The sequence below is a fragment of the Protopterus annectens genome, chromosome 8.part0, assembly GCF_019279795.1.
Source record: "Protopterus annectens isolate FY-2018-M chromosome 8.part0, PAN1.0, whole genome shotgun sequence".
Lineage (NCBI taxonomy): Eukaryota > Metazoa > Chordata > Ceratodontiformes > Protopteridae > Protopterus > Protopterus annectens.
In genome coordinates, this window is record NC_056741.1 from 185,925,138 (window position 1) to 185,938,331 (window position 13,194).

Sequence of the window (13,194 nt, forward strand, 5' to 3'; positions counted from 1 at the left end):
GTTTTCCTGATTGGTCTGTAGGCCTAACTGTTGTAAAAGTTGTGTTTTTTTCAGATTCTATATAAGCCCAGTGTTTGCGCTAAGCTGCTGTCTATGCAGCGGCAGTTAGCAGTGCCCTGTATAGATGCAAATGCATTCAAGTTAAAAATTCCTTTATAATAATTATGTCTGCCACCTTCTGTGGTCCCACAGCTGCTCTAGGACCATCTGAGTTGCCCACAGAGCAGCATCACCTTGTTGGAGAATTGCAGTTAACACTAAATGTAGCCCCCATTCTTCCTCCATGGGCTATTCTCCCAGTCCAGTTAAATCTACCCACTTTTCTTCCTCATTAAACACAGTAAAAAACTTGAATCCATGGTAGGCACTTTCCTGCTATCTCTGTTGCCAGCCTGGTGGACATAGTCATCATCATGAGGTGATGTAGTAATTGTTGCACGTATACTGACAACCACTAAATTGTGAATCAAACAAATACAGTATGTGAGAGATATAGTTATACAATGAAAATTGAGACACAGCTTTCACATACTGCCAAATCAAATGACAATCAGTTTGTCAGCATACACAGCTCATCCTCCACACTAAATAAGGTCTTGACACATAAACTCACGTATGCAGAGATACATCTTGGTTATAGGACACTCCATCATGAGATACATGGACACCCCCTTCACAAGGTTGTATAAAGAAAGGGTAACAGTGAGTTGACAGGATTTACCATATCTTGCAGGTACTCAGGTCACTCAAACACAAGTACCAGCCTGACTCAGTCATAGCCCATGTGGGTATGAATGACCTAAAATGTATCTTCCTGGACTATATGAAGAGAGACATGATGGATCTCTGAATATATGTCACAGGTGGCTATGATCCTCATATTGAGCAGCTTCTACCCTCATCAAGAAGGATACCACAATATAAATGGAAAATGATTGATTTCAATAATTAGCTTAGCTATTGGCATCATTCCAAAGAGATTCAGTATTTGTCAACCTGGGATGACATGATCGCAGACCACCCTGATTTGCCAGTGATGGTCTATGCCTGTCACTGCTAGACTTTCAAACACTGGCAAGGCATTAGCCATCCCACACTGCTTTTTTTAGGCAGTGCCAAAACAACAAACCTACCAATATAACCAATTCTTCTAATGCCAGGCTTAAGATACTATTGGTCACTGCTAGAAGTCTTAACAAGAAACTGCAGTCTCTGAAACCTTTCTTTGCATTGGAGATTGCTGACATCTGTGCAGTTACAGAAGTGTGGTTCTAGGTGTGACACCCGCGCACTGGCCCAATAATCAAGGAGCCTCAATCCTCACCAGTAGCACCAGTGAGGGGCACCCACATTGGGAGAATAACCTGTACACACACAGCAAAGTACAATTTCCCTTAAGAGCACAGAGAGATCACAGTCAGTCTGAGGCTGGTTTCTCCCTTTCCCTGCAGATCCCCAATATGACTCCCCACTCACACAGCTATAGAGTTAATCCTTAGCCAGGGTTCTAAGGCAAGTCCTCCCAGCACTCTCTCTGTCCAACCAGTGCTTCATGTCCCTGCCCAAGTAGCTGACACACGCACACAGACACACACACACACAGACACACACACACACACACACACACACACACACACACACACACACACACACACACACACACATGATTAATATACAAACACACAGACACTCCTGGGGAAGGCTGGCACAGATTCACTACCTATGCCCCTTCTGCCCAGGCTATAAGGTAGTAATCCACTGCCACCAGAACCCCTACTCATCAGTTAATACAAGGCCCTTCCCAAAGGGTGACCAATTCCACTCTGTAATATTACTGTTATCCAAATAGTATGTGTGACCAAACGTTTAAGGCTATTCTAGAGTGGCTTAGTACAGTATCACCAAATACATGCAAGTCCTCTTAAGAGCTTAAATTATCTCTGCACAAAACAGCCACAGTTGAAAGGTTTAAAAATATTTCATAATAAATAATAAAAACACAAGACAATACTGATCAATTCAACACAATGACATTAGAGATTTCAGAAATCACAGGAAAATGCTTTAAAACAATATAGTAGGATAGTCTGACATAAGTATAGAAAATAGCTAGATTAGCCTAGCTATATTCCTAAATCACAGGAAATACTTTAAAACAACATTGTAGGATATTCTGACATAAATATAGAAAATGGCTAGACTATTCTTGCTATTTCTATCTATCTCTAAGATAAATCACTGTTCTAAATATTACTTACATACAGAGCAAGCAAGTGCTGGTGAGTGGATGTTCTTTCTAGATCCAAGACAAGATACAAAAATGCTCTCCTTTCTTTCTGAGATAGCAGTTAAATTGATAATACGCAGTACTGCTGAGTCATTTCAGATTACATCATTCTTGACATCTCTGCTGAAGTTTCTCAGGCTCACAGAACTCAGACTTTAACATATCTTTGTAATCATTCACCTGCCAGGAAACCACAGCAATAAAGGATACTTTATATGTAAACTCTAGCAATTATCTCTGTCTTAACACAATAGAAAGAATTTGTTAGCTCAGACATCCTGTCTCCGACCTTGAGGTCAAACACAATTGTAAAATTCTTTTCTTAACAGCTTTCTTCCAGCAGGGTGCACTGTGGTTAATTATTGAAGCTCAGTACAACATGTAGTTTAATCATAACATATAGTTCACTCTACATTTGTAAAACAGGCCTGTGGATTATATTAATATTTACAAATGACATAGAATTATTTACAAAATTCTTTCTAGCTAGGCTGGCAGCCTTTCAGTTTATCACACAAGGCAGCAGAAAACACCCCAGCAGTGCAAGGCTACAATGCCTATCATACAATCAGACTGCCCTCTGTAAAGGAAAAAATTAAAGGACATGTTTGATTTAACCAAATTCTAAATTATGCTGACCACTATCCTATTTTTGTTGGTTTCACATTAGACAGTTTCTTCATGGTCCTTCTGAGTTCTATAAAGAACCAGTCACTGTACTGAAAATTGAAACATCATTGTCTTCTAAGCTTTGTTTAATGTTATAGTTGCCAAATGTATCTAATTAAGTAATGCATAATAATATGTTAACCTGTATTTCTCTCCTTTTCCTCTATGTGTATTGTAACTTACTTGTATTGTCTTCTCTGTGGAGCTTTTCTCCCCGGGCCTCCTCTGAAAATGGACATATATCCAGTCGGACTATCCCGGTCAACAAATGTAAAATAAAATAAATAAATAAATAAATTTGCATAAAAAAAAATTTCACCTCAAGATTGGTCTAGCAGGATGACTTGCTTGATCTACTCCATGTCCAGGTGACCATAGGCAAAATCTCCCAACATACCATCGCTATCTGCAGGTCCCTAACCATGAACCATGAAAATCACCTTGCAAACATGAAGTTACTAGAATCACTTAACATTCAGGCCAACACACTGCTCATGGGTGATTTTAACTCATTCCCCTCACTACAGCTCTGAGTGTGTACCTTTATCTCCCAGCATGTGTGGCTTGAGCCTTTAAAAAAAAATTAAGTTATCACCTTAAAGTTCTAACAAATACTTTTTGACAGAGGTTAAATATCAATACAGTTGTGTTTGCCATCATGTATGATTCAAGATAAAATATTCTGATACTTTGTTTGTAGCATGGTTTTGGAATTATTAATGCAAATATGAACAAGCAATATTTGATGCCTAGAGGCACAGTAGCAGGTAACTGCAGAAATGCCTGGAGGTGCACTTGGCTTTAAGAGTTAACTACACCTCCATAAACTGGGAAACATACATGACCAATAACATGCAGACTCAGAGATTCCTGGAGTTTGTCAATACAAATACTTTGGAACAGCTGGTCTGCACTCCTACTAGGTGCTATATAGTACTCACAAACAAGGGGAAGCATCACAGCCCCCCTCCCCCTGTGTAATGTCCTCATTGGCAAGATTGGAACATAAATCAGTCTCCTTTGAAATAAATGTAATGGTGTAATGGTAGAAACCCCATCAAATCCTAAAAACCTAAATAATTTTTACAAAGCAAGTTACCTTCTATTAATTTATAGCATAGGTAATTTGAAAGCTACCACAACTTCTAAAACACAGAAATTTAAGCAGAAGTATATAGAAATGCCATGTGTGACCACTTAAACAACTGCATAGATACACCAGTACCTGTCCAAACTAAATATGATCTAGCTGGAACAATAAGCCACCCTGGTGGATCCATGGCATAAACAGACTAAACAGAAGGAAGAAATTCCTGTATATAAGTAAGTGGGAGGGAGCACAACAGACAAAAAAATCCCTCATTAGTCTCAAGAGGCAAACCAGGGAACTAGTTAAGTCTTCAAAAGTTAAATACAAGGTTTCATTTATTGTTTATGGCAAATTTAAAATAAAAATAATCTGAGTAAAAAAAAGTTAAATACAAGGTTAAAACAGCCTCCCAAGCGAGGATAACCATTTTTTCAGTTATGTCTCAAATCTTAAGGGATGGCAATACCTATACTCATCCAGAAGAAATAACAAACCTGCTGGCCCTTAATCACCCCCTCATCACCTTCAGTCACTCCCCATGAAATACCCCCCTACCATTTCTTTGCTAGTTATCATAAAAGAACAGGTCATCAATGCACTCTCTAAAGTTAGAAGCATAACATCAATGGGCACTGAAGGAATCCCAGGGTGCCTATTAAATAGCTGGAAACATGACCGAGCAGACCCACTCAGATCTTTGTTTAACTACAACACCCAGACAGGTCTTGTCCCAGTAGAGTGGAGGACAGCAGCAGTTATCCTACTGAACAAGGAGGGATAATCAACTGACACAGGAAACTACCAACTCATAAGTCTGATTAACCTCATATGCAGTGTTATGGAAAGGATACTCATGGACCTGACTGACAATAACATAGGGCATCTCCAGACTCTAAACTCTAGACTCAGCTCAGTTCAGCTTTTTCAAGGGGAAGTTCTGCCTGCTCAGTCTGGTGGACTTATTTGAGAAAGTCACCAAGGCCATGAATGAAGGTAAGACAGTGCATACTGCCTACCTTGACCTGACCAAGGCATTTGACACAATACTTCACTCAAGTATTATAGATGAACTCAAAAACTTGGGCATAAACATCTATGTCACCAGATTGATAATCAAATGGTTCAGTGACAGGACCTGTTTGGGATATACTTCTCAGATGTCAAAGCATATGTAGATAGTTTTTGGCTCACCGAGTATGCTAATGACTGCAAGTTTGAGGCAATCACTGGCTCCCCAAATGATGCCTACATCCTACAGAAAGGTCTAATGCAGACTACTGATTGGTGTCAGACCCATGGCCTCAAACTAAATGTGATGAAGTGCATGATAATACCCTTTGGGAAATCCTATACCCTTGCAAATTGCAATATTGATAGCACCTCCCTTAAGGGTGGATCCAGTGATGAGAGATCTCAGTACTCAGATAGATAACAATCTCAACTTTGAAAAAAACAAAATCCAAGACAAAAGATGAACCAGGAACAACAAAAAGGGAAGAAGGACCACCAAATAAATACCAAGGATCCAAATAAATGTCCAAACCAGCCTTTTTTATTAAAGATTAAGCCCTTTTGTCAGAGAATCTGACTTCCTCAGAATACAAGTAACCCATTTCCAAGTGTTTACATACCCTCCCCAAGCAAATTAACAACTTACATCATTTCCTGTTAAGATGTCCCATTAAAAAATACCATATGAAAAATTACATAAAATGCAATGTATTAAAATCTACACAGTAAACACAGTATATATTCACAATATATATATATATATATATATATATATATATATATATATATAAACACACACACACACACACACACACACACACACACACACACACACACACACACACACACACACACACACACACACAAACATACATACACACACGTCAACACTTCCAGTCCTGGTCAAATAAAATACATAGATTTAAGCTTTAGTAATGCCATAATACTGAATCTATCATTGATGCCAGGCTTTACTCTTGTGTTTAGTCTGATTTGCCATTTCAACTCAAGATGTTCGAGATAATCTTCCACAGGACCACCCCGAAACCCTAAGTTAGTGTGATCAATGGCGCAAACTTTAAAATTATGTGTGGGAAACATATCAATGTGTTTAAACAATGCATTTTTATTATTCTTCTGCTTTATTTCATATAGATGTTCATAAACCCTTTGCTTAAGGGCCTTCTTAGTTTTCCCCACATAGAACTCGTCACAGGAGTCACACTTGGCCACATAGACCACACATTTTGAATAGCAGTAATATTTACTTAATAGTACTTAATATTTATAACAATAAAAATGCATTGTTTAAACACATTGATATGTTTCCCACACATAATTCTAAATTTTACACCATTGATTACGCTGACTTAAGGTTTTGGGGTGGTCCTGTGGAAGGTTATCTCAAACTTTTTGTGTTCAAATGGCAAATTACACTAAATGCAAGTGTAAAACCTGGCCTCAATGATAGGGTCAGTATTATGGCATTACTAAAGCTTAAATCTATGTATTTTATTTGACCGGGACTGGAAGTGTGAACATGTGTGTATTTATTTATATATATATATATATATATATATATATATATATATATATACATATATATAGTGTGGATAGATACTGTGTTTACTGTGTAGATTTTAATTCATTGCATTTTATCTAATTTTTCATATGGTATTTTTTAATGGCACATCTTGACAGGAAATGATGTAAGTTGTTAATTTGCTGGGACAGGGTATTTAAACACTTGGATACGGGTTACTTGTATTCTCAGGAAGTCAGATTTTCTGATGAAAGTGCTTAATCGTTAATACAAAATGCTGGTTTGGATGTTTATTTGCATCAATGGTATTTAGTTGCTGGTCCTTCTTCATTTTTTGTTGAACTTTGAAAATGAGTTCATGGTGATGAGAAAATCCTTTTATATGGCTCAGTTTATAATTAAGGGCATGGCAACCAAATCTAAGGATGTCATAGTTCCACTGTACTTCACCCTCATCAGACCAATAATCAAGTACAATGCATCTTTTGGCATGTTCCTTGCCATGCACATGAGGAGCTGGAACATCCTCAGAGGTTTTTACCAAAAATACAGGGTATAACCAATATGTCATACGTGGAACAATTAAAAGCCCTATTACTGTATTCAGTTTCCTACTGATTACTGAGTGGTGATCTGTGCCTGACCTACAAGACATTCTCTGACCCAGCCCTGATGGAAATGTAGCATATTCATAAAACTAACTATATTTGTAGTACCAACTCTTAAAATCTAAACCTGATCTCTGAAGTGAATAGATCAAGCTGGAGAGACAGATATGTGTCCCAGAGATTTCCCCTCCTCTGCAATAGGCTTCCTATTCATATGAAGCACAGCTCTTCCCTGACCATCTTCAAGTGCAATCTGGACCAGTTGATCAGAAATCCCAGATTTACTGTAGTAGTGGCATCCATGTCCATTATCAACAGAGGCAGTGTGCAAAAATAGCCTAAACCCACTTTGTGACCCTTGTTATCTTTCCCATAGGAATAGGAAATTGGGTAAAATATGGGTAAAACTGGCTGTGCTTGTAAAGGTTCTTGAGCCATTAACCTAGTAATGTCATATGAACATATGAACTTATGACTCTATGAAATGGTTTCCTGGGAAAAGGACACTATGGCACACCTTCTACTGTCCATTCCTCCACAAACACACACACACACACACACACACACACACACACACACACACACACACACACGTATTTCCCTTTGCATTTACACCATGGTTCTCTCATCATGGTCTTCCCACTTCAATCTAATTACTTTTTTTCCCTATTTTCTGTCACATTTTGTCTTACATTTCATCTTCCTACTGCATCCCTTTAACACACACTAACAGGGCCAGACAGCAATGTAATAATTGTGGAAAATACCAATGAACTAACCCAGTGATTTGAGGGGGGAGTCAAAAGCCATGACAGTTCCAGATGTTTTGCAGTGTATATCAGAATTTTATTTTTCAACTTTAGATCCAAAAATCATGTCAAGGAAGCAATAAGTTGTGTCTCAGAAAATAGCAGTTTGTAAACAAACTGAAAAGACAATTATAATAATGTAACCACCATAGCAATTTAAATGGATTTCTACTGAACATTTATTATATCTTTTTTTTTCTTTTTGTTTTTTCCAACAGGTTCACTGGAAACATCCCTAAAGCTTACACACAGCAGGCTTATCCAATAGGCAGTCAGAGCCTATTCAATCAACCCACCATTTATTTAGGACAAACTGTGTGCCACCTCTGCCCTTCTACTTTAAATTAAGTGTTAGGGACATCCACTTTTCTGCGTCTACTTAGCCTGCATAGTAACTAGTCTGATGACAAGTGCTTCAGTGTCCTAGTTTGTAAGCAATAGCCTTATAGTTTGTAAACCCTCCTCCACTGACATCCTGCTGATCAGCTTTTACTTTCTACTTCCTAACAGACACTAACATTTACTCATACTGCACTTACTAAGACAATTTCCTTATTTTATATTTTCATTTCTTCTAGACTTTTTATTCCCATTATTTATAAACTCCTGACTTTTTTTACCGGAACTGCATGCCTTCAAGGAAGTAACCCTTCATTCTCCCTCTTCATTTCTTATTTCTCCTTTCCCAAGACAGCTAATAAACCACTTTCAGCTCTGAGCTTAGTGCACAGTCAACATTGATTCAGTACACTCAACTGCATCTTTTAGCTGCTTTTATTTTGCTATAAAAGTATACTTGCAAGAAAATAGATATATATGCAACAGTGAAGTCTGCAGTTTGAACACCAGTTTCTGGGCTATATTTTTATATAAATTATAAATATTATGGTGGTCTAAAACAAATAACTCTGTCCATTATAATAGATCCATCTTCTTAGACCACAGTAGTGCTATTGGTATTTTCTCCTTTAACTGTGCTTAATTAATTGTTTTTAGCAGTCCACTGTTTCCCTTCCTTAAGTTTTTTCTGTTCTTGTGTAACCATTTCAAGTTCTGAGCCAGCAATTTTCCACTGCATTCTGGCTTATTTTTTTCTCATTGTTTTGCTGATCTGGGGGGTTGGGGTGGCGTTTCTACTTAGAAGCCTCCTTACATTATACAGTTATTCAAACAGTGAAGTGCACTTTTTTACCATTGTCACCATTAGTCAGGTCAAGGTGATATTGGACTATCTCTCTTGCTAAAACTGTGTCCTAGAGCAACAAAATCAAGATCTTTTATCTGCTAGTTCAGAGACCTTTTAAACTGCATTTTTCCTTTTACTTATGTCTCTCAGCAGATTTGTGGATGTTTAAGTAAAGTCACTGAATCTGTTTTCTCTGTCTCTTTGCCAAGGATTTCATCCCACTTCGTTCAGCCTCACTAATGTTCAGGATCACTCCGCTCCCCCACCCTACCACCAATTCCCACCATCCCCTCTTACTCTATATTTATAGTTCCATAACACCACCCACATATTTCTCAAACCAATACCATCAGATCCCTCCTGAAGAAAACAATCAATAGAATTGCCCCCAATAGTAACACCCACAATTGTTTACCACCCAAGACTCTCCCTCAAACAGTCTTTATCCTTGCCATCTATAACTATCATATTACATCTCTTCAACTGACCAAGTGTCCTCCTAATATTTTCTAATCCTAATTTACCACAAAAATAAAGCCCAAGCTAAATAAGATACTCCTAACTCAGATTATTTTACTATTCCTCATCACTCTACTAGCCTTCATTACCATTTAGTAAATCCACCTCCTTCAAATACTTAGGACTTCAACCAGTCCTCACAAACAATGTCAACATCTACCCAGGCTGCCTTTCTCCATAACACCCTATCTTTACAACCAAACCATATCTGATTTATTTACCTATAAATATCGCAAAACTAAGTATCCAAATTTACAATCAAATGCAAAACCTAGACCAACATATAACTGGTCACATTCTTCCTTTTGTAAAATATCAATTAAAAAAAATAGTGAAGTTATTCACCCAAACCGAGGTCCCACCATTAATAAAACCATCACTTCCAAGCCTAAAATAAACTAGCCACCTAATATATCTGAGCAAAAAAACAGAACCCAAACTCAGGTTACTAAATATGAACCTAAGAAGTTTGTGCAATAAAATCCATGACATACATGCCTACCATGCCACATACACTCCTGATGTAGTCATAGCTACTGAAACCTGGTTAAAAAAGAAATAAAGGATACCGAGATCACAACCCCCCCCTCACACCCAGATATAATATACTGAGGCAAGGCAGACAAAACAAGCATGCAGGTTGTGTAGCATCATTTACAAAAAGTCCCTAATCATCATCTTATTTCCACAGGTAATATCCACATTTAACAATGCTGAAATTCTAATAATACTCCTAAAAATCAACAATAGGAAAGCTATATGTTTAACAGCAATGTATATACCACCAGGAATAGCATTGATACTGCTGAAAGCATCATGTACTGGATATCCCAACAAAATTAACCTTGAAACTATAATACCTGGAGACTTAAATGCAGACTGGCAACTCATCAGTTCTACTACCCATATTGAATTTGTAAATTTGTTCAACTTCAGACAATTAATAACCACACCTACTAGAATCAATAAAACTTCAGGGAGACACACAACATTAGATTTGATTGTTACAAACCAAATAAACTGACAAAAATAGGCCTCTCTAGATAGCATAAGTGACCACATCCCAACATATGCTGTTAGAACCCACCATAACATTGATAAACATGCTACCTATAATCAAATAAGAAATACAATTTCAGCAAAGATATTTTCAATGAGACACTAAAACAATATAACTTGAATGTACTTAGAACACTGCTAGATACCGCTGTACAACAATTTAATAATGTATTCTTACAAACCTTAAATAATCTAGCACCAGTACTTAATAAAAGAGAAAAGTCAAACCCTGCACCATGGCTAGTTAAAGAAACAAAAAAAAATCATGACAAAAAGTGAGAAAGCCTGGAAAAATTGATATAATAAGAGAATTCAAGATAACTTCCAGCAATTTAGACATTATAGAAACCTTACAAAATCCTTTGTCAAATAGGATAATTAAAGCTGCTATACCAACCTACAATACAAAAATAAAAACAATCCAAAACTTTTTTGGACATCATTAAATAAACTACTCCACCTTGTCAAGATCACTACTCCCTCTCCCAAAAATAGGCTATACACCAAAAAATGGCAACTGAAGTAAAAATCACCAGAAACACATGAAAACTCTGACTCCAAGTAAAGGTTATCCCTCAAAAAAAAATGTTGAGAGCCAGTAATTTCAAATAGTTTATTAACACACACTAGATGAACAAATTGACTGGCATACACTACATAAATGGATTAAGGGCTTTCATTTCTGACAGGAAACTTCATCAGAATCTTAGTGCAAGACCATCCATCAATATATATTGAGTAAAAACACTCCTATCAGATAACCAATTAACCTTCTCTGTATAAAAGGTTGTAAGAATTAAAAACATATTCAATTTAAATTCAAGTAACAAGGCAAGGCATAAAAGATTTTTAAAAAACATTAGGTTAAAACATTTGAGTGAAAACTGTGTAACCAAAAACACTAAAAACTATATATGACCTATGCATAATGTGTAAGTTTTAATTAGGTTCTTTTTAATTAACTTCTTTTTAATTTGTTGGTATTTAATTTTAATGCTGGTGCTAAGGAAATATGATTGTTTAATCCAGAGAATGTACAGGCATCCAAATGCAATTGCCAGATAAGTTCCCTAAATTCAAGTCTGTTCTCCCAGTCCCCCCCTCTGTCATCTATTTTTACACATTCAATTACCCAAAACTTGAAATCAGCAGCAGGGCATCTATAGATATGTCTAGCTAGGGCATTAGTCTCTCTACCCTGACCCTCATCATACATATGCTCATAAATTCATTGTCCTGTATTCTGCTCTGTCTTTCCTATGTAAAATGCCTAACAGACAGTGCAATAAACAATGTAGACAACCCCTTTTGTGTAACATCTGAAATATCCTTTTGCTGTTAAGGTGAAACCAGATATCCTTAAGGTATCACCTTCAGCCAAAAATATATACTGGGGGCATCTGCCACATTTATATGTTTCTGTTTTTATTGCATTGTTCATAACATTTTCTTTGTTCTCCAAAATTTCTTTTAAATTGTGATTCTTCCTATAACTATATTGTAAGCTGTGGCTAAACACTTCAAGTCTGTTGGGCATTTTACCAAACATGTCCCAAATCCCCTTAATGGTTCTTTTTACCCAACTTAGACTTTGATCGTAAGTGACCACTAGATATGGGGTCATAGTATTAGCGGCCTTAGAAAATTGGGTTTCAGATACAAGTTCAATTATGGTCATTTGGTTGGAATCATCTGTCCTCCTAAGCAAGGGTTTGTATCTGTTACCCCATTCTTTGATAATAAGATCTTTCAAAGGTGTTATGAGGATATCTAGGTAACCCCTTTCCAAAAATAGGGTATGAACAAACTCTAATTCATCAATAAGATCTTCTATTTCTGAAGTTATTCGTGCCACCCTTATCATCTGCCCTTTTACCATGTTCGTTTTATGGAACTGAGGGTGAAAACTGTCATAGTGGAGATACGAGTTTGAAAAACAGTTCTTTCTATATACTTTGGATGTAAATCTACCATGGACTATGTCGTTTTTATACAAACATCCAGATAGTGTACCTCATTCCTCTCTATCTTATATGTGAATTCCAGAAAATCCGTAGTTTTATTAAAGAATTCCATAAAGGGGATAATCAAATCTAAGGTTCCGTCCCATACAATAAAATATCACCCAAAAATGGTAGTATTTATGGATGTATGGATTAATGGATTTGAACACAATTTTTTCTCCCAGTAAAGCATCACAATATTGTCAAAAATGGGAGCACAGGATGAACCAATGGTCACACCATCTAATTGATTGTAATATTCTTCTTGAAAGTATAAAAAGTTATTTTTAAGGATAAGTTCCATGTTCTCTAACACAATTCTAAAGTCAGTATTGGATAAAAACCCAAACTCTACCAACATATTTTCAAACCACTCCAACTTTTTGCTGTGGGGTTTAACCGATAATAAA